The sequence below is a fragment of the Urocitellus parryii genome, unplaced genomic scaffold (assembly GCF_045843805.1).
Source record: "Urocitellus parryii isolate mUroPar1 unplaced genomic scaffold, mUroPar1.hap1 Scaffold_61, whole genome shotgun sequence".
In the NCBI taxonomy this organism is placed as follows: Eukaryota; Metazoa; Chordata; class Mammalia; order Rodentia; family Sciuridae; genus Urocitellus; species Urocitellus parryii.
Window position 1 is genome coordinate 524,900 of NW_027554109.1, and position 27,456 is coordinate 552,355.

Below are 27,456 nucleotides of genomic sequence, written 5' to 3' on the forward strand. Positions count from 1 at the left end.
TATACCTTGAATTTTAGTTTTGAAGATTCCTGTCCATGATCAGTTTTCCCTGTTGCTTTTGCACCTGTAGCACCATGCGACAAAGAAAAACTGTTTACATCATGGAAAGTAAAAGGCAGGAGGGGACAGGGTTTTACAATCCTCTTTGAAATCCATGCTGTCAATGACCTCAAGACTTCCCACTAGGCCCTAGTTCTTTAGGTTTCCACAACCTTCCAAAAATACCATGCTGGGTCCAAGCTTTTATCACAAGGCTATTTGGGAGATCCAAGCTGTGACAGCAAATTTCATTAAGTAAAGCCTGATTCATTTCTGCATAGTGCCTATATGCTGGGGAGAATGGGGTGACTTATTTAAATAATTAAAAGCTTGAATATTCTGATAGGGAATTCCTCTCTGGATAAAGAAATAAAAAGTGTTTAAACATCATGGGCTTTGGTGTATTTTCTTGGAACAATTCTGACCAAACAATACTGAGGAAAGGAAAACACATGACCTAATACTTATCTTTTGCAATGAATAATGCATTCCTAATACCCACAGCAATTATGTTGTCATGAAATTTACTTGGATTTCCAGAGACTCAAAAACAAAGTTTAGTTCTTATACAATAACCAATTTTGCTGAGTTAAAACACAGATACAAGGCCAAACAGACATGAATATTTTTTTTAAATTTCTTCTAAACAATAAGATAAGGTTACATGGTTATATCAAATGGTAGACCAAAGATACGATAAAGAGTAATTTAGAACTGTACACCTCTGTACCTTTCAGTATCACAGGATTGAAACATTCACCTTTTGAATTTGGACCTGGATGTATTATTTAGAATGCTGAACTTTGTAGGAATTCACTATAGTAATTAAGAAAATATAATTTTTAAAATCATACATTTGTATTTTCACATTGATATCCAATGAAAGTGAATACATTCAGTCATAGCCTCTTTAACACATTCTTTCTTTCAAAATAAAAACATTTTATTTCTGTGGTCTATATGACATTAGTAATCAACATCAGTTTCAAACCATGCAATAATTATTGTGGTAATATTTGATTTCAAACTATGAAAATAAGCCCTCTTTACTTTCTTTCATTTTAATACATGACCCTAAGAAACAACTAAAAGTGATTCAAATATTTATTTTGGAGTTACTTTTTTGAAGTATATTATTTGAAAATTTAAATAATAATAATAATAATAATAATAATAATAATTAATTAGCCTATATACCAGGGTTTTTTTGTTGTTTTTTTTTTGTTTGTTTGTTTGTTTTTTGTTTTTTGTTTTTTGTTTTGGGTACCAAGGATTGAACTCAGGGGCACTTGGCCATTGATCCACATTCCCAGCCCCATTTTGTATTTTATTTAGAGACAGGGTCTTACTAAGTTGTTTAGCACCTCACTTTTGAACTTTGGATCCTTCTTCCTCAGCCTCTGGAGTGGCTGGGATTACAGACGTGCACCACCACACCCAGCCTATCTACCATTTTAAGTTATCCATACCTTGAAATGTTCTACAGATATATCTGCCATAAATTCAAGAAAAATTAAATAGGTATATTAATAAATTAATAGATAAATATCATTAACACAAAATTATAATAAAATGCAAAATTAATCTCCAAAGTGAGAAGACTCTTTATGTGTTCTATGTTACATATGTCTAAAGAATAATTTATATATTTTAAAAGTTGAAGATTAAAGGTCTTTTCTTTAAAAAGGTCTTCTCTTTTTTTAGCAAGCCTAGAAGTAGATACAGATGATGAAGTGCATGACATTGATCTGCTGTTGGAATACTACAATAATAAAACAATATAACACCAGGAATCTCTGGAAGGAAAATAAATATTAATCTCTTAATCTATAACCAATTTTTTGAGAACCTTAGAGTCAATTTCACAATATGGTCCATGCATCTGCTTATAGCAGTAAAATAAACAGCAAATATTATAATTCTGTAGAGTAATAAAAGCACTTAAAATATTTAAAAGGTATCAAAATTCTATTTTTGAATGGGATGGAAGTCAACTATATTTTGTTTCATATTTAAATAAAGAGTAAGTGATAGTTAACAAAATATTCTCACATTGGAATTTGATTTTATAAATAATTAATACATCTGTGAGATATTACATTATATAGCACATCATTTAGTATGTTATATCAATGTTCCAATGTAGTCAACAGAATATAGACAAAATATATAACTTTTGCATTCCATTTTTACTTTTAAACATAAATAAAATATAAATAAAAATTTTTCAGTAATATAAATTACCATGAAACATGCCATCAATGTTATCAATGTTATTACAGTTCAATCTTCGAATCATTTTTTCACTATTGTGAAGTTTACTGTTAGTGTTGCCTGATGAATGTTCGCCTTATTATTGATTTTAATTTGCTTCCAGGAATGAATAAAATCTGGTTTTCTGAAGTAGCATGATATGAGTGTATTACTTCTAACCAGGAAGTTTGTAATTTTACATATTGCGCACTATGCCCTGTTTCACTGACCATAGCAAATGGATCATTATATTGCTTGTACTTAAATATCAAGTAATTCTTTTGTGCACTCTATTCAACTTTAATATATTCTTTCTGAACACATTCGGTTTATAAATCAAATAAGTTGATTTAAATGCATCCCTTTTTATAACAATGTGCAGATGTCTCACCCTTTGCAAAATAAAAAATTAATTATGTTTTCTTTTAACTTCCTTATATGTTTACTGAAAGTGATTCTTTCACTATGTATATTCTAATAGGGTATTCACTGAAAGCTTGTTTAATTGAACTTAACATAATTATGTCAAAGCTTTTCTCTTTCTACTTTGTTTTCTCTTTTTCTGAAGCCCAAAGTTCAGAATGATTTTAATTAACTTTCTGTGATTGTCATCAGCTAAGAGTTATAGTGAAAGAGGTAAAAGGAGCCAAGGACCATTGACTGATAAAATTATGACTAATAAATTCTTTTCCCACAGAGGCCAAAGTACTTCCTCAGATTTATGCAAGGTGAGGTTAAGTATTTTATTCCAGATATTAAGCAAAATCTGTGCCTTCTCTTTCCTTAATTTTATTTCAGTTTTGCCAAATATTGTTTTGTAAATATTCACCATTGTTTTCATGTTTAAGGTCATTTTTTCTGATGCTGTGACATTCTTCTTCAATATAACTCGAATATACCTGTAACTTATTATTTGAGCAAGTAAGAATTAATTCATTTCTACATTTTTTTGGGTGGGTGTGTGGTGCCAAGGATTGAACCCAGGGCCTTGTGCATTTGTGCATGTGAGGCAAGCACTCTCTACCAACTGAGCTATATCCCTAGCCCTACAGTTGTTTTTTAAGTCATGTTAATTGCAGGGCAATAGAAAATGCCTTGAATGTAATAATGTAGTTGAAGAACATAAGTAAAGACTAAGAGAAATACATTTGGTTCTTTAACATTAGAAAACTTTGAAGTCAATCTTGAGGTTTGAATTAATTTTCTGTGTTAATGTGTCTCCTCTCAAACTGTGAATATTTTAATGGGCAGTATTTTGAGTATTCAACTTACCAATATTAATGCAAAAATTTTAAAGACCTTTAAACACATAGCTGAAATAATTGTTTTAAAACACAAGTGAGATCATCATTAACCCATAGCTAAAATTTTCAAAATTTGAGAAACAAATTACACTGTAAATAGAGAATCTGTGAAGAACTCGTAATTGCCTAACATTAATTTAACTTGTTTCACCTAGGTCTTTCTCGTATTTAAAAAAAAAAATAATGATTATTCTTTCTCTCTGAAAAACTATTGCTTAATTTTTATTCACAGATTCATCCATTAAAAAGTCCTCAACAAAGACTAACATAGGTAAATCAGGCCAAGCATCTTGCTCATAACTTCACAAACAAAACTATTGGTGTATACTTCCCATACTATTATACTCATTTTTTCATCACAAAATCCCATTTAGTTGCAATAGTTTGCTTGCTGTGGTGACAAACTATCACAAACTAGGAGGCTTAAACAACAGATAATTTTTATCTCAATTCTGGAGCAGAAATCTGAAATAAAGATGTTAGAAGGAAAACTGAAAGAAACACTAACAAGGAGTATATCTAGATCTTAAAACAAAAAGTTCTTGTTGTGTATTTTATTTTGAGTGGGGAAAAAGTTACTTCCAGCTGAGATCTTAAGGAAACAGAACAGAAATTCCTCCTTCACTTCATAGTAAGAGTAATGTACAGTGGAGGAAGCAATGATGACCGAGTGCACAAGAAGTTTAGTTTATCCACACTACTTGTTCCTTCTAAGGACCATGAGGAAGAATTAGTCCATCTCTCTCCCTTACCTTCTGGTATCTCCCTGTGACAATAAGGAGGTCTTTGGATTTGTATGTTTGCTAATTAATTGGCTTCATTGTTTCTATAGCAAAAGGTAGGTTTCAAACATGGTTCCAGAAGCTCAGTTATGTTGGGTTTCTGCCTTTTCTGAGGCAAGACTGAGGACATGAATTTCTTGCTGATAACATTTAAAATGGAATGCATTAATTTAACATGGTAATTTAACATTGAGAAAGAGTTGTGGGTCGAAAAATGACAAGAAGATTTTTTTAAAAAAAAATTATATCTCCAAGATTCCACAAATTCTTTCCTACTGTAGGCTCTCAGGAAAAGAAGTTCAGAGCCTTAAAGTAGAAGCCCAGCTAAAACCATCCAAATGAGAGGAACTCAGTCTCTTTACTCCTTTGTATTATTAGTAAGACCAATCTCCTTGTAGAAAAGAATTTCACCTGTCTTGTTCATGATTTCATCCTGAAGACAGAGTAGCACCTGGCAGAAAGCAAAAGCTGTCAGAAATATGAGAGAAACACATTTAATAACATTTTGCTCATATTCACATGACTCAGCTCATATTCACAAAAGAACCAATCATGCACATTTCTAGATATTCAAGTAAGATAGCAGAAATTGTTCCATATGGTTTGGATTCCTCTTCTTTATTTTTCTGCATTCTTGAGACTCTGCTCCATCTTGTGAGGCTCCTGAAAGGATGCTTTCTTGCAACAGATGTAACTTCTGCCTCTGTGGTTTGAATTGAAGTGGAATTTACGTGTTTCCTCTCTGTTAGGTTTTATAGAATATCATCTTACATTAATCTATTGTTAGGAAATGCGTTCTTTTTGTTTGTTTTACTCTAAGTCCACCAGACAGAACTGGTGTGGATAAACTAAGCACTTTGTGTGTGCACTTTAGGGTCGTTGTTTTCTCCATGTGCATTCTTATGATGAAGCAAAGGAGCAACTTATGTTTTTTTCTTCTGTCCAGCTTGAGATGGATTTTCCCACTGAAAAGAAAATATACATCCAAAACCTTTTGAATTGGCATCCAGATGCATTCCCTAATGGTTTTCACAGTCACTGTATATCCACATCACATGGTTTGCTTGTTCATATTTGCTAAGTAAATACATAATTAATTCAAATTAGGCTCTTGTAATATTCAATATATAAGAAAAATAAGATTTCCTTTTTTTGAAGCAACTGTGATAATATCTACCTATCTTTCAAAATACCATGCTATTCAAAGAAAATCTTCCAAATCTATTAAAAGTCAATTAAATGTGTTGCTTTGGGTAGTATTGTCCTCAGTGATTGAGCTACATTATTCAACTGGATTCTTTACCCGCTTCCATGCATCCCTTTCCCCACCAGGAGACAGATAATAATATAAAGTAATGAGAACCAGTTATCTACCTAGGAATGAAAATTTTCAAGACAGCAAATAAGATTTTTTTCTTTTTTGAATTTTCAAGTCTTTTTCTCTTTTTAGAGTACATTTGCATCCCATTGATCTCAGTATTTGGTTTATAAGTTTTACTATTATCTTCATTGTTACACTGTCTGAAATACGGTAGTGATGTAAAAGAATGGAGGAGGTGTATGTGTGAGGACAGAGAAGGTGATGATTACACTCTGATAAGACAGCAGTTGTAGGCAGAGTACCAAAAAGGGAAACGAAGATACCTGCTTTCAATTCCAATCTCTGCTGCTCAACCAAGCAGACCAAAGGTAGCTGCTGCTGTGAAAGCAGCCTGTAGCTATCTCACTTTGAGACACCGAGAGGGAATCATCGTTTTGAGGAAAAAAAATATAGGAAATAAGTGAAATTGCTTTGAGGGCTTAGAAAGGAGAAACAATAATACAAGTATCAGTTGCTATATAAAAAAGAATTGTTGAGCAATAAAAGTTACTTTTAAAGATACCACAGAGGGTCATAATGTGTTTTGAAACTGACTAATTTTGTTAAGTGAAAATATAATGATAAAATACATATGTCAAAAATTCCAGAAATATCTAATAATATTTCTGCATCTTATTTCTTTATGTCATAAAAAAGATAGCAAATAAAATAATAAAACTTCTAATAAATACATCTCTTTCTCACCTCCCAACCCAAGTTCTAGCAAATCCTTAGCTATCCAGTTTTCATTTCTAATATGACTCATTATCTTTTCTACATTGGCTTTTCTAGCCCTACAAAGCAAATTTCCAATAGACCTTGACACATTTTCACTTTCATTTAAGGAGGATAAATGCTCTGGCATGCACAGTGATGGAAATTAATTTTATCTAAATGCTCTTAGGCTAGTTATCTGGAAATGTAAATACTCCTTCTGTAAATTTTGTTGCCAGAGGTTTTTCATTACTAGCAGAATCTCTGACCAGATTATGAGAAAGCCTCAAAGTACTAATGAAAAAAAAATAATCTGCTTTCTTTATCATATTATCCATGAGTATCAGCTGCATCATTGCATTAACAGGGAAATGTATCCACTTTTCACAAAGGTTTCCTCTGCAGCTTTGCACTAATGTCAAGTGATGGAAAGATGATCACATTTGATGAGTAAGATTAAGCCCCAGAATGAGGCCTGTGAATGATGATGAGTCTTGTGCATCCAGCAGGGAATTCATAACTGCAAAGCTTAACTTGAGACATCTTTTTAGTCCCTTGTCAAGAAACTACAAATCTAAACAATAGATGTAGTTTATAATATTTGAGCTTCCATGACTGACTTTATATGACCTAAGTAAGCTTCATCAATTTCTTATCTATATCTCAATATTTAGCACTTTTAAACTTTTATATCTACTTCATTGACATATAAAATAAAATACATCAGTTTTCCTCTGCAACTTGATAAGCTTTTGCAAGTGTATACCCTCAGGTAGCCACAGGTCCAATCAATCTGTAGAACATGTCCATACATACAAAGTTTTATCACACCACCATGAAGTCAATTCTATACTCCAGCAGTCCGCACATCCACTGATCTGCTTTCTGCCATTATTGATTCCTTTTAACTTTTTCAGGCTTTGCTAAAAATGGAGATAAACCATATAAGTTCTTTTGTATCTAGCTTCCTATACCAGCACAAAATCTTTTGTTGAAGATTCAAAAAATATATTTATATGAATTAATAATGAGTTATTTTTTATTCATGATTCATTCTGTCATATAAATATACCATGACCTGTTTACCCATTCAACAGTTGATGGATGTTTGTGCTTTCCCCAGTTTAATATGAATATAGTTGTTCTGATCATTTGTATTTGGGTCTAAAGCAAACAAAAAAAAAATTCTTGGGTAAATACCTATGGATGAATTAGTGGGTTACTTTTTTTAAAAAAGTGTAAGTTTAACTTTATAAGCCATCATAAAACTTTTTTCCAAAAAGAAAATCAACAATGCCTGAGAGTTATAGTTACTAAATACCCACTCCAATACTTGGAATTATTAGGTATTTAAAAAATATTAGCCATTAGTGGGTACATAGTCCGTGTTTATTGGCAGCTCATTAAATTTTCATTTTTTTGATAACTAATGATGCTTAATATAATTTTATGTGGTTATTGACTTTGAAAATACTTTGTAAATTATCTGTCATTTGTTTAAAAACTTAAAAATTTGATTGTCATTATTATTTTGTATGGTTTATCATTCTTATTGTGTATGAGTTCTTTACACATTCCAAATGAAAGTCATCTTGCATTTAGGTGTATTGTTAATATCATTTCGTAGTCTATGGCTTGCATTTTAATTCCACTTAAATATACAATAATTGTTTAAATATAAAATAATTGTTTAAATTGTTTAAATAGGCTGTAACTCACAGGAATAATACTAGTAGAATTAGAAGTTTCTTTCCAGAGTGAATTAAGAGTAATTTGCTGCTATGATGCACCATCAACCTTGAACATATTAACTTACATCTCCTAAAAGCAAGAACATCCTCCTAAGTAGACTCTCAAAGTTATCTTTATTTTTGACGCATTTTTAAGGAATTTTCAGTTTTCAGTATATACACCCTAAGTGCATTAGCAGGAATAACAATAACAAGAGCGCAATATATTTTAGTTTTTTTTTTTCCTTTTTATATAAAGCCAACATTTCTAAAAAATGCATGAATCTGTAGATGCATTCACTGAGTTTTGACAAATACAGGCATCTGTGTAACCAGACAGCTATCCTTACTGTATGGAACCTAGTTCTTACTTTTTGTAGGACACTTTATTATGCAAAAAAAAAAAAAAATAGAGTCACTGGAAATTTGCATGTTAGAAATATTACAACTGTTGAATATCATGTAATCTCATAAAAGAAATACATCTCTTTACAGTAGGACAAGCCACTTACTAGGCTGCAGGTCCACAGGGATACAAGATGACCACATGGCATGATTCTAGAGAACATTTTACCTATCTTTTCAGCCCTACATGTAGTTTGTGGATTATGAGTAACTTCAAAAAAGGAGAAACAGGGACAAGAGCTCATGCAGATGCAAAATGGGACATGGGTCTTCTTGCCCAGATGGTACTACTGGCTACATGGGGGCCCAAACACCTAGGATTACTTAATTTTTAAAAGAATACCTCAAAATTTGAATACTGCTAAGGCCTGAAAACTGAGGCAGGGCCCTGCTTGTCCAGGTACAATGATGGTACTCGGAACCCAAGATACTATGAAAATAAGAAACATTATGATATGTTTGAGGATACTCAAACATTTTCTTACATCCCTTCACACTTGCTCCCACTATCATCATCACCAGACAAGCAGCAGCTGTTCTGAATGTGTTTCCACTAAGGCACAGTTTAGTTTGCTCTTTACTTAATATAATGCAATCATATTATATCAACTATTTTGTATGTATCCTATTACAGCTTAATATTTTAGGTGTTGAACTAAGTTATTACATATAAAATAACTAAGATTTTATTATTGCTGACTACTATTCCAAGTTATTATTAGGTCCCATTTTAATATATTTTTATTAATGGCCACCTGAAATATTTCCAGTTTCTAATTGTTAGAAATTAAGCTACTGTGACCATTCTTGTAAAAGTCGTTTCTAATTTTTATTCTTTATTTTGAATAAAATAAAAATATTGTTTATTTTGAATAAATGCCTTAACAAGGAATTGCTGGCTAAAGAATAGTATGTACTTGATTTTATAAGAAATGTTCTAAATTATTTTTGATACTTAAACCAAAAAATTTTTGTTATAATCTCAACAAGTGTATGTTAATTCTGGTTGTTCCACCATTCTCACCAAGATTTATTGATACATTTCTTTGTGAAAATATCAGAAAAATTTCTTTGTGCATTTAACTTTCAGATTTTTCTTTTAAAGTTCCATTTTGCTTCTTTTTAAAAGAGATTTTAGGAGTGCTTATTTTAATGCTACTTTACAGATTTCAATTCTTTTTATATTATGTTTATGGCTTCTTCAACTATTTGAGAATATTTTTGCTAGCTATTCTTATTTCTTATGTGCCATGTCATCACCTTGCCCTCTCTTTCTCTGTTTTTGTAGACTAATTTTTCTCCCAGGTAGGGAACATATCTAGTAATATTTTGTTACATGATGGGGGGCACTGTGTTAGACAGTTTTTCTCTTAAGTAAACAAAATACCCAACAAGAACAATTTAAAGGAGGAAAAGTTCATTTTGGCTCATGGTTTCAGAGAGTTCATGATGGGTCAACTCAGTTGGTCTGGGCACAAGTTGTAGCAAAACATCACAGTGGAATTGATTGTTAGAAGACAGCAGCTCTACTCATGGTGTCCAAGAAGGAGAGAGAGAGAGAGAGAGAGAGAGAGAGAGAGAGAGAGAGAGAGAGAGAGATTGGAGAAGAGATTGCAAGGAAGAGGAAATCTACAAAGGCACAGGCTACCTTGTTCATCCATGCCCCTCCTGCTTATAGTTACCACCCAGTAAGTCATTCTGAAGCCAGATTTAAAGGTAGGTAGTTAGTGTACTTAGGTAAATCAGGTCTAATATACTAATATAGAGTATGATAAAGAAAATGGAGGCCATTATCAATAATGGAGTCCAGGAAATCAGAACAGCACTTGGAGAAATTGAAATGTTAATATCCCCAAGGCCCAGAACTGTTAATGAAGGAACTGTTAATGAAGCAGCTCCCAGAAAACAGGGAAGTGGTAATCAAAAACCACCCCTTCTGCCTCAGATTACTCCTCCAGCCCACCTATCTGCCACCTTTGAGCTTTACTACCTGCATTCTATCACTGCAAGATAAAGGGGAACAAAGGACGGGAACATGGAAAAACTGAAAGAAGACCATAGCTATAAAAAAGGGAAGACCTCCCCTTCCATGGATTCTGCCTTTTGGATCCCCTTCTTCCTCCAGTGAGAAGTCTTTTATGCTGTCTTTTAATGAAGCTTTCCAGTCTTCACTTTCCTAGGTGTGCTTCTCTGGTGTTATTCTTTAACATTAGGGGAAGCAAAGACTCTCACCAGTAAATAGCAATAACAATTCCATTCAGATTAGGAGACAATGATTTTGTTACAGCTTTCACAATACAATCATTTCACCTCTGAACATTCCTGCATTAACACAGGAGCTTTTTGGAGATTTCTCATATTCAAACCATAATATTCTGTCCCTGGCTTCCCCAAACTCATGTCCATCTTGCAATGCAAAATGCATTTGGTTCATGTCCAAGAGTAGAATTCCAAAGTCTCATTGGAGACTCAAGAGAAACTCTTGATTGTGAGACCCTATAAAAATCTAAGTAAGTTACATATCCAATATATGGTGATATAGAGTAAATATTTCCGTTTCAATAGGGAGACATAGGGGCATAGAAAGAAGGGATGGGTCCAAAACAAGACTAAATCCCAGTTTGGCAAATAGGTTCTGTAATTCTACATACTACATCTAAGATATATGGTGTCAAAATGTGCTTTCTAAAGGACTTGAGCAGTATGGACCTCTGAATTTGCTGATTGCAGCACATCTTTTAGCTTGACTCTCTCATCAGCCAACAACTCTCCTCAGCAGACAGTCCAAACTTCTGGCATTTCTTAGTTTCAAGGATCTCCATTCTATTTTTGGCTTCACCTATATGATTTCATGCATCCCACAGGAATTCCGACCCTGCTACACTTTACCTGGGTCTTCCGCTGAAATGATGGAAGCATCAATGACCTCTTAATGCCAGCATCTTGCATTCCTGCAGAACCAGCATAACATGGATGAGGATAGGTCTGCGGCCAGCTTGAACAGTAGCTGAGCCCACTGTGATCACCTTTGCAGCAGCCTCAAAGTATCTAGGCAGTTGAGCACAGTGAACAATTCCTATACATCCCTAGAGCAGGGTTTCCAAATACAAAAAAAACAAAACTTGAGCCTGCAGTTGGTGTGGTCTTTCAAATGTCTGAGATGCCCTTGAAACATCTTTCCTACTGTGTCTGTTCAGAATATGAAAAATTTCTTCAAATGGGTATGGTCTCTTTCTAGTAACAACTATGATTTTCTTGGCCCCAGTTTTACAAGAACTTTTCTGTCCAATCTGCTAGTTTTTTAAATCCTTCAGCTCTGCTTTCTGCTCCTGATTATCATAGTAAAACCTGGCCATAAGTGGGCAGAAAATTCCATGGCACTGCTTGTATACAGTGCTCCTTGAAATTTCCTCCACCAGATTTATTATTCAATCACTTTTAAATTCAGCTTCCCACAAAGTCTCCGCAAATGGGAAAAACGCAACCAAGTTATTCGCCAGAATATAACATGAATGGCCTCTACTCTGATTTCCAATAGACTCTTCATAGCCTCCTGAAATTTCATTAGCCATTCTTTTAACATTCTGGTCTTCTAGGATTCCCCCAGCGTCACCCATTAAGTTCAGCTTACAAAATTCTAAAGCTTCTCCAGCTTGCATCTCCAACTTTTTTCCAAATTTCTGCATCAAAACATCTCCAAAGGCTTCTGAACCACATGGGTCATCTTAGTCATAGCAATGACCCCACTTCTAATTGCTAATTTCTGTGTTAGTTTTTCATTACTGTGACCAAAATATCCAATGAAAACTTTTAGATGAGTAAAAGTCTATTTTAGCTCACAGCTTCAGAGCTTTAGACCATGGTGAGACAACTCCATTGTCCTGGGCCCAAGGAGAGATAGGCTATCATGGCAGAAAGCTGTGGTAGAGAAGCACTGTTCCTTTCATTGTTGTCAGCAAGCATAGAGAGAAAGAGAAAGGGGCTACAGAGAAAATGAACATCTTCCAGTACACTCCTTCTATGACCCATCTTCTCTAGCCATGCTCCACCTGCCTACAATTACCATCAGTTAAAAGTCCATTCAAACTAGGATGTAATAACTATGATGTTACAGATTTCACAGGCCAATCATTTCACCTCCATACATTTCTGCATTACCACAGGAGCTTTGGGGGGAAACCTCATATCCAAACTACAGCAGGCACTAATAATTTTTCATTATTTTAGTTTCTAGATTTTGTCATATTATTTTAAAGAGCAACAGTATTTTTTTAAAGCAGTAGTAAAGTAACGTGAAGATCACATTGATCCCTTCATAACTTTTTTCTAAGGTTTTCTTAAGGTAGTTCTAGAGTAACCTATACCTTAGCATGAATACTAAGTATGTAGTTGAAAGTATATTCTTTCAGGTTTTTTGAGCACTGAAAATAATTAAAACTCTTTGAATATTTTTCTTTGTTGGCCTCTTAAAAAATTTCCACATTTTTTCCCTATGAACAATGTAGTATTGAGTAACCAATTTTTTTGTGTAATCCAAGTTCATTTCTAGAAATATTTTTTCTGTGTAACTCAATTTATTTCATTACTATGCAGTATTAATTCCAGATGCCTTGGCTTCTTTTAACATCCACTTTTGTTTTGATAATGCAACAAAACTATCTTCTCTCATTGAGTTCATCTCTCAGGATCACATTCTAGAAAATGATTCCAGATGAAACTCAAGCAATTGTAGTCATCCTGTTATTGCGGAGATTAAAGTTATTTGCTACATGCTGTTCATTGTCTCAAATTGGTTTTTACATTATTTTCACCGTTTTTTTTAAATTTTTTAACAGTAGAAGGGCAACTCTACTACTAGAATCTCTATGATGATTAGAAGAGGAAATAGAGCAATACTATTAAAAGTAAGAATGTTCCAAGTAATTTATTATACTTAAAAAATTATGTGTGATAAACAAATGAAACATGTAGCCCTGAATTCATTCAGTAATTAATTACAAAGTGTGATTTTTGTCTATATCACTATTGGAATTCATTTCTCAGTTTGACTCCAATTACAATTATGATGATAGAATTTTGTAATTGTTTATTAAATTATTGAGCATGTGAAAGAACATTTTTAACTGTAACTCTTTTTGGCACAAGTAGTAGATACCAGGGGTTTTGGTCTAAACCCAAATATTTCATTTGCTCTAAGAAAGACCATGTTTCACAGTAGTGATTAGGTCAGATTTCAATTATGAACTAAGGACAGTCAAAAAGTTTCCTGTTTCACTTTTAAATTTGTTTTACATTTGTCTCCTTTGTATCTGATTCTACATTATTGTGCACTAAGTATAGAAATGATTAAGATTTGTTGAGGAGAAGTTAATATTGGATTTTTTTGAGGGCAAAGACCATATAAAGTTCAAATTCTATGGCTGTATATGTTGGATCACATTTGCAAACCCAGCAACTTCCATTATAACTGCATGTAAATTTGGGGTATTTGAGGGAAAAAAAGTTTCTGAAAATGCTTAGTACAAAATAAAAAGCATCTAACTTATTGGATGAAGTGAAGGGCTAAGAAAAGTATTATTGTGATTGTAAAATCTGTTGTCACATCTTATTTAATTAATTTATTTAGTATTTTATTTTTAACAATGAACTAGTAAATTCAAATGTTTATATAATTAGGACAGTGAAGCTAAAGCAGTATGTAATCCTGAAATAGAACATCTGAATTAATTTCTCAGAGAATGCATGATCTGGGATTCCTTGGACACATGAATATAGATCATAGACTTTAAATCCATTGCCTAGTCTTGTAATAAAAAATCCTGAGTAATTTTTCTCCTGTTGGGCAACTTAGGAGATCATTTCTGTATGTTAAGGACTTCCATATTGAGATGGACTAATTTTATTTTCAGATAAAAATAATGACTGAACTCGGTTTCTTACTCTTAGAAATACAATTTTCCCATATTCACCACAACAATTCAAATTGCAAATACTTTGTTATTTGTCTCAACCATAAAAAAAGGAGGTCACTAAAACATCATGTGTGGGAAAGCTCCCAATTTCTTTCTCCAAACCTGGCTAAGTTAAAGGAACAAATCTGGGTCAGAAAATCCAGATATACACTATCTTGAAGGGCAATGGCTTTCTTTTATGTATGTAAAGAACTAGGACAGGATAGTGTTATCTGTAGAAAGCTATTTTCTTTCATGTATACCAGAACAGTTGCTCCTTGGGATACTGATCACACAAGCAAACAAAGCAAGCTAATGCTGATTATATCACTGATTCTGCCATCTAACATTAAAACAGAACAAACAAACAAACAAAAAAACACTCCTCTGAATGGGGACAGGTGCAGAACTGAGGACACTGTGGGAAGTATATGTTGTGTCACTTGTCCACTAGGCAAAACACCAATAAGGAGTGGAGGTGCTGCTTAGTACAACATCATGAAAAATGAAGGTGCTACTGGTTTAACCTTTGGCTATTGAATTCTTCTTGGATTAGCCACTGATCTTTTGTAACCTCTCCTTCAATAAATCATAAGTCTCCCATGTTGTCTCTGGAATTTTTTTTATCTCTTTGTAACATACTCCATTACTCTAGCACAACTGGACAATGAATGATACAACTGGTAAGCCAGGGAGGAGGACAAAGAAACCCTTATGCATGTGGAAATTATGACACAAGGTTGAGAAAGGGAAATTTTGTGTGTGTATGCATGCATTTGTATATGAACCCCTGGGTTGGCCTTTCACTTCCATATGGGGATGAGTGACAGCTATCATGGATGAGGGTGGTGCCCTCAAGGGTCAGAGTACATACTTTTGATCATAATTAAGCAATATGCCCTAAGGAATAAGCTACAGAAGATAGCAGCAGCTGTGAAGTGGCCCTTCCTAATTGCAGTGCAGGGGCAATGGAAACAGAGCTCTAAGCCCAAGTCCATGCTAAGCAATGACAGGAGGAGTTAGAGCTGAATAGTGAAGAAAGTTCAACTCTAGCAGGGAGTACTGAGAAATTACTTTCTTGTGCGAGGAGTGATGATAAAAATTTGGAAACTGTAGTCTGCTGCTTTGCTAAACTAAAGTTTGCTAAACACATTTACCAAGAACTACAGTAAGGATGGTAGTTACTCAAAGCTACTGGACACCCATAGGTGAGATCCTGTGAACCAAACAGAGAGGATGAAGACTGGGAAGAGCCAATTGAGATGCCAGTGCCAGGGGCCTGACTGTTCATAAATCAGAAGGAAAGAAGTAGCAGCCACTTCCAGTGGGAGCGAATTTTAAGAATCTGGACCCCCCTGACAAGTACATGCATGTATCAATGGAAGATTATACTGCAGCTGAATTGGTAGGGCTTGGATACAAATTTAGGTAGGAAGCCAGGTAAAATGCAGCAGAATGGCTGTTGGGATTTGGGGACACCAGTGCTGAAGGCATACTAAAATCAAGTAGTGAAATGAGTAAAGTTGCCTCAGTCACCACACCACATATTCTGTGGCAACATGTATGTTCAACTGTTAATGAGGATTATATTATCTCCTTAATGCCCTGACTCATAGCTGCCTATAAAAGCACTTGGCCTGATATGACGGTGTTACCAATTGAGCCTCTGAGGTGACAGTCCATGGAGGAACCATAGGAGATATGCAAGGTATTCTAAGAGGGTGAGGGATGAAGCAGGTCATCATGCAGCAGACTTCACTCCTGGTAATGAAATATACATAGCAGGATTGAAGGACACCATTCCTGAAAGGGCTCTGAGGAAATATGATGTCTCTGATACTAATCATGTGTCCTTTAGTGGGCCCTCCTCTTTCTCAAAGAGCCAGGCTGTAGCTGGCATGGGGAAACTAAAATGATTAGGAAGTAAGGGATACAGAGAACCTGTGTAAAGGTATAAGAAAAAGAGAGCAAAGGAAACACAAGGAGCCCACAAGGAATGCCAGGAGCAATTGGCTTTCATGTTGGAAGAGCAACAATGGACATTCAGCATTCCTCCTCAGGATACTTTTACAGCCTAATCACATGTCATGGGATGGTGGTGGCAGCACTTTCCTGGTGCACAAAATCTCACACAGTATATATGTTCAGTTACATTAATTATATGATTTTAAAGTCCGAGTCTTTTCCCCACCTAGAAGAGGCAGCTCAAATACTGGTGGTACATCTCTGAAAGAATGAACTATCAACTCTTCCAAATTGCCAGAGCTTGGGTTGTCTGTAGTCACCCCTGAAGGGAAGGCTATGCTACATTACACACTATTCAGCTTTATCATATGAACCTTGGTCACAGCTATTGAGGGGTAAAAACATGGAATAGCATTTGGAAATGACTGCCACATTTGGAATTGAGAGTTTAACATGTGGCAGCATATAGCCATTATTCTTTACCAGGCAATCAGGAAGCAGACAGTTTAACTTAAGTTAGATGGTTGGAAGATATGCCATCTAAAGATGTGGCTGCTTTGCTGTTTAGAAAAATAGGTCACAACAAAAAGAAAGCTTTATTGCACATAGCAAAATGTGGGGTGTCTCACATAAACATTTTATTTGTGTGTCTCTTCTTCTGTGTTTCATGAAGCAGCTTTGGCCAATGCCTCATGTGATGGGGTGGACAGCTCAACAAAGGAAACCTGTACAACACTGGTAGGTTGACTTCATCAGAAATTTGTCTCTATCAAAAGGCTGCATATTTGCCATAATATGTGTGGACACACAAGCTAGACTGATGCACGCACATGCTTGCAGAAGGGCAACATAAAAAGCCACCATACATAGCTTTCAATTAGTTAACACTGTGTGTGAAATCCCTACAGATGTAGAAAATGCCAGTAGAACACCTTTACTGGCCAATGATGTACGGATAGGTTGAGAATTTGGTAATTTACATTATAAAGTAAATGTTCATTATAAGGTAAATGTTAATTTACCTTAAAATGTAGCTGTAGCAGGATTAATTGTGTGAGCAAATGGCAGCTCAAATACTAAAACAGCAACTAAACATGGAAGATTGATTTTTGACAGTGTAGACTAAGCAACAATGGATGTTCATCAGGATCATCAATGAACATAACTGTAGCACATGTCACAGTGCTTTTCCTGATGTTCACATAAGACATCACCATCTGTATTCAAATGAAGACACGTGCACTCCATGGATGGGAACACAAGGTAATTTTCTCTTTCCACTGCCATAGGACATGTCAGAGGGGATCTATACAGACTGCTGGTGATGGGAATAGCAAATAGGGACTCACTGGTATTGGTCCCTAGGTCCACAGACAAAGGGACTAAAATAAGACTTTTGATTTCTGTAGGGGAATGCACATTTCCTGATTATCTCTAACAACCTCAATCTCTCCATCATTGTACTGTTCTTTGCAAAAGTTTCAGGGACTATGGGACAAGAAACATGCTATTGTGAACCTGGAGATGGGCCACAGGCCAGTACTATCTTTACTTAGAACGATCAGTTTGCTTATGCACTGTTGAAGAGTTAGATTTTACCTGTGCTAACACATGTTATCTTTCATCCTTAATCTATTTGCAGAATGGGCATAAAGGTGATATGCTAAAGTGCCTCTTTTCTCCTCCAGATGTCAAAGGAGATATAACATCTGCAACTTGTTACTTTGGCTTTATGGAACTGTATATAAAACTAGACTCATGGACACAGCTGACAATAGCACTATGAACTTCAATGTAAATTTGTTTCTTATAAGGGTACAAAATATCATGTTTTCCATTTGGTGTATGGACAAATTACTACAGCTAAATTTTGCTGGGGTTCGATGTCTTGGGGTAAATAAGTGCAACACAGGTGGAAATGGGAAGGAAAGCTCCTCTCTGAAGAGAAACAATGGCAGTAATACCTCTCTACCATCTATAACTATGGCTTGGATCCTATAAATCAATGTCAGTTAGGTATTGTGCTCATAGATATACTAGCAGTTTTTGATGGCAAAGTTGAACAGCATATATAATAACTAGTCTTCCCCTCAAGAGTGGTTACAGGCATAAGGCATCCCAAGGTATCAATACCGGCCTTATAACTAGATTGACTGGTGCTCTCAGAAAAGACCTTATGTATAAGCCTGCATACTTCACACTTGTCTACAGTTGCTGCTAATTGGGTCTTGGTAAAAGGAAGACATAGAATAACATAACTGCCTGATGAATTTATCAACTTGTTACCGTTTCTCCACAAGTTGTGAGCATTATCATTGAGTTCCAGGTTGATACTTTAGCTAAACACATAGTTGTTGCCTTAAATAATACTCACAACCGGACCTCTGCTTAATGAAGGTGAAAGGTGGAACTTAGAAGTAGAATTGTGCTAGATACACTAACTACAGCACAGGAAGGTACCCTCATTAAAACATAATGTTGCATATAGTGATTATGTATTCCAGGCTCTATGTAAGTGTCAAATCCATGTTACTGCTGTAAATAAATTCAGTATTGTCATGTTTCTGCTTGGTCATAATCTCCTTCTACTACTTAGGTAAATATTGTATGCAGTAGGCTTGCTCTTATAACAGGATTTATTACATTCTGTTGCTCTCCATATGTCTGTTGTGCGATTTGGTTGTAATATACATGATAAGATGTGTAAGGGCATTTAGGCATATGGGTGTTGGGCTTTATCATCCTCTAAAGAAAAGGCAGGAGGACAGTACTCTGCCCCCTGCTGCTCAAAACTTAGCCAAGTTAACTAAATAATGAGAGTGCAGACCAGATGTATATTATCTTTAAGGACAATCACTTTCTCTAACGTACAATGAGAACTAGGGCAATATAATGTTATCTGTAGAAAACTACTTTCTTTTACGTACACTGAGAAAATTGGACCTTGGGATGCTGGTCATCTGAGCAAACTAAGCAAGCTAATGCTGATGTTGTCACTCTTTTATAGTATAACACATAAATCCCTTCTCTGAGCGAGAATAGGTGCAGAAACTAATGGCACTGGGAAAGAATACATGTCATTTGTCCAGTTGACCACCACTGTAAAAACCATCATGGCAGATGGAGGTGCTGCTCGGCAAAGGACAGTGAGGGACAAGAGTGCTCTTTGTTTAGTCTACCACCACTGAACTCTTTTTAGATCAGCCACTGATCTCTCATGAGCTTTCACAACAAATCATATACCTTCCATGTTGTCTCTGGTTACTTTCTTTGGCATTTCTACAATCTTCCTCAGTGCCTTAGAACAATTGGGCTGTGGATGTGACAGTATCCAATTATAGCATGCACTCTGTAAGGTCCTATTTCTCACTAGTAGAATTTACCCTGATTCTATCTTTACAGCTTTCACAATTCAGCAGCTTACAGAATGTTGAAAAAAGGGCTAATTTTAAGGGCTTAAGTTTCTTGCTCATGGAAAACATCTTTGATGTTTAGAGTTCTTAACCACTGAAGGCTAGTATAACTATCACATTTTATATTCACAACATTCCAGAACAGGTGGATCATTTTCTGTGGAAGAAACTTGAGGCAGATAAAGAAAAAAGCATTTATGAATAAAGAACTGAAGGCATGGGAGAAGAAATGGCTTAGAAATGTCTAAATAGGATGTTTTTATTTTTCGCATGAAATTAAAGATGTAACCACCTCCTTATCAAGTTGCAAATGAAATAACTTGAAGCATAGCAAGGATTATTTTTCATTCCATTAGCTATAAAGAAATAAATAAAACACACTTGTTTTCCCAAAAATCATTTTCTAAATATTAAAATATTTTACTTTTTGAATCTCTGAATTAAAAAAAATAGGAATAACTAGTGAACATAGCAAAAATATTTAAAAAAGAAAAAAAACATATCTGATAGGCAAAAGACAAAGAATACATCATTGAAACATATAGAAATAATTTATTTTGTGACAGAAGTATTTATCCTCATAAAGTCTAAGAAAGAAGCACTTGATTTTTGGCTTAGTGAATAGTACTTGTTGTGTCTTCATTGGATAAATGTGATGTTACCTCATTTATAATGGAAAAACTCTGGAAATATTTCCAAGCTTACATCATTTTTTCCTGCAAATAACATATTAACTTCCAAGAGAGATATCCTTACCTCTGTTTTCTTCTCCTGATTATTTTGAATACGACAAAAAATATACACTAGCGTTATTTTGTGTGTATATGTACTCAATTTTGAGGATTTCTTTCCCTTTTATGAAAAATACAGACAAAACACTTTGAAATATTGTTAAGCTTTTATAGGTTTCCATTCATATCATAAATTTTTGTCTCAGGAAGATTGTGTAATATATATTTTTAAATAATAATATTCTCAACACATTTTTTTCTGAATTCTTTAGAAATACACCTCTTAAGCATGGATGTAATATATTTCAAATTGAAACACATTTAAATATTACATCAGCATTTTACTGTAAAACCACATGGCATCTTACTTTAAAAACATTGGGCCTTCAATAATTATTTACTTATTTGACATTTGTGGACCTTGCATTCCAAGAATTATTTATTTAGCATTCTGTATCTCTTGCACTTTATTTCTTGACAAGTTAATGAAATATTTAGGAGAAAACAACTAACTTTCACCCTGCACTACAAAGATTTTGAGGATTATTTGTTACAACAGAAGAATGCAGTCCATTTTGACTGGTTTTTTTTAGTTATTATTATACAAATCTCTCATGACAGCTTTCACAAAATGTTTTAGCTAGAGTTCACTAATATGGTGATATTTAAATTTTAAATTAAAAAATCATTTAGTAAGATCCCATTAGCTGCCAGTTATTTCAGTTAATTTGGGAAAACTCATTAGGTTTTGCAATGTTTTCATGGACTCATACTTACAGAGAGTCCTTAAAATAGTTTCTTACAAAATAAATTTGGAATCTGCTTCCCCAGATTTCTGTTCTGACAGAATGAACACTATAGTCATATTTACTGAATGAAAATTTAGTATCACATGGAATTATTCTTCTTTAGGGCAAAGGAAATCTAATTTTATGATCCAATAACATCAGCATCTTTTATAGTGCATTACAAAATTGCCCAAAATGTGGAAATGTTGTTAAATATCTTTAGGATATGCCACATAGGAAATTGCTTGCCTATGTGACCAGAAAATAGAAAAGTTAAGTTAAAAATATATTTCCTAACACAATAAGTCCTATTTGAAACATGAAGAGACAATTAGGACAATTTAGATATTTTCTTTTGTTTTTGCTATAAGGTATATGTGCACATATTTTACATATAAAGCTAACGATATATCTGTGACAAAATTTCAGGTTTTGGCAAGATAATTACTGAATCCAAAAGTAGTGTTTTCTTATTGAGGAAATTAATATTAGTCCATTACATTTCCAAAGTAAACTTTGTATAATAAGGGTAAGCTTATAACTATTTGCAAAACAAGTTTTTTCCTGTTCATAAAAATCAACCACAATATCCAATTATACTATTGTTAATGTAAAAAACTTGTGCCATATTTTGTTAGAAAAGAAATTCTATGCATAAAACAGGGGCTTTAGAAAGTTAATATCAAAAGGGTTAAAATTAACTTGCCATAAAGCAAGAAATAAATTTTAGAATTTCCAATTATCTAAAAACCATTTACTAAGTATTCTTCAAGAGATAAATCATTCTGGCTATAAAATATGTTCATTTTCTTTTTTTAAGTCTTACTTAAATTTATTCAACTACCCACATATTTTTGCAAAAATAAAATCCTACGGTTTATTATATTTCAGAAACTCGTGTCTATGCATGTTCACAAATTTAGACATGAAAATATAAAAATGTTTTCTATAGACATGTGTGTTTGTGTATGTATATGTATGTATCCCTATGTTTAGTAACTTTTCTTTAAGCTGAAATAAAATAACATTGGTCAGATTCCCCATTTTGTTGTAAATTAATAGAATGCAGACCAAAACACATGAAAAAAATTTATTTCAAACCACAGAAAATAGGCAGACCTCCTCAATGATTTCTGAGGAAGCTAACTAACTAGGTTAGCTTATATAAACACCAGCAACTGAATGGAGAGTCTCCAGGCCATCCTTCAAGGTGAAGGAGAGCATCAAACAGTGCCTGATGGTCTTGCAGAGTTGAAGAAATAAAGATTGGAGTTTTACAGAACACTAGCTTTCGGCAGGAGTGCTGAAAATGAAGAGGCTTCACAAAAAGATCTACAGGTATATTTAGTCTCTCATGTATGGCTGAGTACTGATCTGCTCTTATACATGAGAAAATTACCAAAACTAAAAAAAAAGAATCTACTGTAAATGAGTAGGGTAAACAATTCCCAAATCTCAAAAAAGGTTATGAGGAATTTACGTTCTCAAGAGCCAGATTGGAATGTTACAGAAACATAAAGATAATTAGATGAAGTATACAAACAAACTCTGCCTCTGAGTTGGGGTCAAATAGGTCTGGAATTAAGTCTTAATACTGCCTCATGAATGTTTAAAAACAAGCTCAGAAAGACCATGCTATTTCCAAGTAATTTAACAGTAATCTAAAGAAATTCTAATAGTACAGAAATATACAAAATGCACAAACATACACAAATAATACTGAGTGCTAAATTTTAAAAATAAATAAATAAAATACAAGTTGTGCCAAAACAAAGGAAAGAAAAAACCAGAATGAAAGGAGACATAAAATCATAAAAACAAAACAAACCCACAAAAAATATAATGATAACCAAAAAAAAAAAAAAGAATCAGCAAGGCATTAATAACAGACCCAGGGATGGAACAGAGGATAGACTTAATCCACAGACATAATATTGATTGGCCAAAAATACTTAAAATAGATCATCAGAAAGATAGGAAAAGCAGAAATACTGCAAATATCATGGCTGAAAAATTTCAAAACTTGATGAGGATAGTAATTACAACAGTCAAAGGTCAAGGTTAATCTCAAGTTTGAAGAATAGCACACAAAGGGATATGAACAAAAAGGTGTGTGGTGTATACAGGAAACATGAATTATAAACAGAAATAATAACAAATGATTTCTTAGAAATAATTACTAATCAAGATAATGTGACACTGGCATATAGGTGTATTCACTGAAGGAGTGGAATAAGAATAATGATAATTACTACCATTTGAGTACTTTCATGTACGAGAATGTTAGTTAACTCCACTAGTTTAATGGTTATAAATATGACTATCTTCATTTTTATAAAAAATCAGTTGAGTCAGAATCATTAAGGATTTCACATAATTTTATAAATTAAGAGGCAGAATAGAAATGTGAACTCACTTCCATTTTACTAAAATCTATGTTGTTGCTATTATGCTTTATTTATTCTTTGGTATATTTGGTAAGAAGAAAATAATTAGGTTGTTACAAAAATGATAAAGTGCAATGAAAATCCTCTTTGTGGTATCAGTGTTCATGCCAGTCTGTGTTAGAATTGTTCACTTTCTGGCTTCATAGCTGTGCAGAAAGGCAGTTTGGGCAGTCTGTGGCTCTAACTTGGCTATAAAAAAAAATGGATCTTGGGCCTGGAACGTTTCCTTACTTAGGTTAAGGGCCTCACCTCCAGTGGCTAGGCTTCACCACTGGAGAGGGATTTGCTTTCCGAGTTCTGGACCTGCTGTTCAATCCTTTGTTCCTCAGGCAGACTCCCAACATTCTGTATTTGAGTTCTCATGCAGAAGGGAATGTGAGGAAGGAGTCCTGATACTGCCACAAGAAGTGAGGTACACACAATCACAGTGCCTTCCTATGCTGTGGAATAGATCTGAAGCCATAGGGGACCGGCACATTGCAAGGGGTTAGATCTGTGCACACTCTCTCTCTCCTCTTCCTAAGATCCCACTTGAGCCTGAAATTCCCACTGTTTCTTCCTGAGGACATCAAATCTCTTCCCTAAATGGTTGGGCTGTATTCATGCTATATTTTATCCTGCATCACAGTATGACTACCTTAGTGAACACCAAAGCAGTATTCATTATTACAAATTGCAGGTTAGACTTGTGTTTACCAATAGGATTGGTTAATTTTTTTTTCAAGTCTATTGATTTTATGAATATCTTTTTTTCTCATGAAAGTTGTCTGTAAACATGTCATTTATTAAAAATGTAACCTGGAAATGATTCTATTTATAATTCAAATAATTTGAGGTGACTGTGTTCAGCTTTATGCTCATACCACAAAGTCAAAAAGAATCAATTTCTGCTGCTTTGATAAGTAAGAAGCCATCTTAAGCTTCTTTGAGGAATAGGGTGTTACTTCATGGCAATCAGCCAGGAAAGTTATGGTCTTATTCCATTTAGCACTGTACTTGGCAAAAGTAAATAAGATTATTGTTTAAATAATCTTGAACAGTACACCAAGTCTAAGGTGGTGTTAGTGTCATATAAGAGCAAAGATTTTTTTTTATTTTAAAGAGAGAGAGAGAATTTTTTTAATGTTTATTTTTTAGTTTTTGGTGGACACAACATCTTTATTTTATTTTTATGTGGTACTGAGGATTGAACCCAGTGCTCCGTGCATGCCAGGTGAGCATGCTACTGCTTGAGCCACATCTCCAGCCCTAAGAGCAAAGATTTTCGAAGCAGTTGATTGGATTAAAATGAATTCTTAAAATTCCCAGTGATTCAATCACTTTTTTTCCACTGATAGAATGAGAAAAATATTGATATCCCACAAAATGTCTATATTAATTTATTAAAAGCATATGGAAAGCATCTAGAGTAGTTCCTAGCAAAGAGTAACTACAACACATGTGCCTGCTATTTATTTATTACTCAAATAATTAATGGCTGTCTCACTATAATTTAAAAGAGAATACATTCTATTAAGAAGAATAATCAAACATAAATAGAAACTATTTCCAAGTTAGTTCCAAGTGTCTAAACAGGAAAGGCACAGTTTATCATTTGATACAAGAGCTGACTATTGGACCAAAATACAGAAACACATTTAGAAAGGACTAAAAGTCAAAGGAAAGAAGTTAATGATCAAATCAGATAATTACACATTGTGAGCATGTAGATATCACATTTTACTGCATGTACTCAGAATTAGACTGATGTTATGAGATTTTCAGAGCAAGATCCCGGAGGTAAGGTACATTGTCATTGCATAATACAAGGCATATGTAATACAAACATGACTTCCCTGTTTATGCTAACCTTGATCACCTGCCTGAAGTGCAGTCTGTTAGGCTTTTCTCTGATCTCCTATTCATACTCTATGTACTTTTGGAAGGAGGCAACCATTGGTACCCAGACTTAAGGAGTGGGCAGATATGCCCCAACTCCTTGAGAACTGAATATAAACAAATTATTTGATACCTTTTGTATTGGAGATTTCTATTTTTATTTATTTATTTAACATTTGAATTATATCAGTATTGATCTATGATCATTTATTTTGTATTTGGGGACCATGCACTACCTCTTTATTTTGTGGCTCAAATTGTTCCAAGTTTGACTGCTGGTACTACTCTAGCTGATCTCTTACATCTCCTTAAAATATCCTATCCAGGGCTGGGGATGTGGCTCAAGCGGTAGCGTGCTCGCCTGGCATGCATGTGGCCCGGGTTCAATCCTCAGCACCACATACCAACAAAGATGTTGTGTCCGCCGAGAACTAAAAAATAAATATTAAAAATTCTCTCTCTCTCTCTCTCTCTCCCCCCCCTCACTCTCTCTTTAAAAAAAAAAACTATCCTATCCATTGTATTTGTGTTTGTATTTCCATTTTCTCTCCATTCACTTTTCTTCCTTCTAAGACAAATATCTGGGTATTAGATATACTTGTAGCTGCTATGGCGTGTTAATGCTTTTAAAGACTTTTAGTTGATATAGCAAGAAATTTGACACATGTATGCTAGTTTGGGCAGATACACATATTTATAAACATCTCAATACATAAGCATTTGTATTTATGTCAAGGTTAGTAATACAGCTGTCTCCAACTCAGTTCATTGCCATATGCATCGTGTAGACCTCCTCTCCATACTGCCACACTAACAGTGAGAATCTCATTATAACCCATTTCTCTCTTTGTTGATAGCAACAAACCTACTTGGCTAACAAGGGAATCCAGGATGCCATACATATATCTTTGATTTTGTTACAGTTGAAATTACAGTTCTTAACCTGGATGGCTGGTTGTTATCCATGTGTCTTCTTTACCACATAATATCACCTCTGCTCAAATGGTCTTTCATATTGTTTTTCCTTTTGAATCTCTTCAATTCTGTAGCACCAGATAAGATCTTGTGATCAGTCTGTATAGCTAGACCCTTCTTATAGAAACAATGAAATTTTTGTTGGACCATTAGAGACTATGCAAATTAATGTGGAGAATTTGTAACTTAAGAGATGCCTATTTCTTTTGGGGACTTCTTCAGGTGTTCAAAATATCATGTGACTTGGTATCAAATTTTAATATTTGGGGATGTGGACTTGTGACTATTTTGGAGTTTTATTGAATACCTTCCTTCTATCTCCTTACCTTCTTCTACAAGTTTTTCCCCTTCCTCTTCAACCCCTGCTCTCTCTTTATTTCAGTTTACCTAGCATAGATTTATTTATTTATGTTTGACATTAAGGAGTAAAATATTAAAAGATCTTCTTCTATCAACATATTTTTCTAATATTTTGTGAAGGATCATTCCTCAGAAGGAGATGCCTAGAACTTCAGCATTAACAAAACAGACATTAATATTGTATATAAGCAATATTAGATGAAACACCGTTTTTTGAGGGATGTGGGAATTATATTCACTTCTGTTAATTTAAAAATGTTAATGTCAAGTTAGTATTTTAAATGCATATTCCATTTGTCTATTTTCCCCCCTTTTCTATGGAGTTGTATGATATTTTACAGGGAAACTGCATTTTGTAATA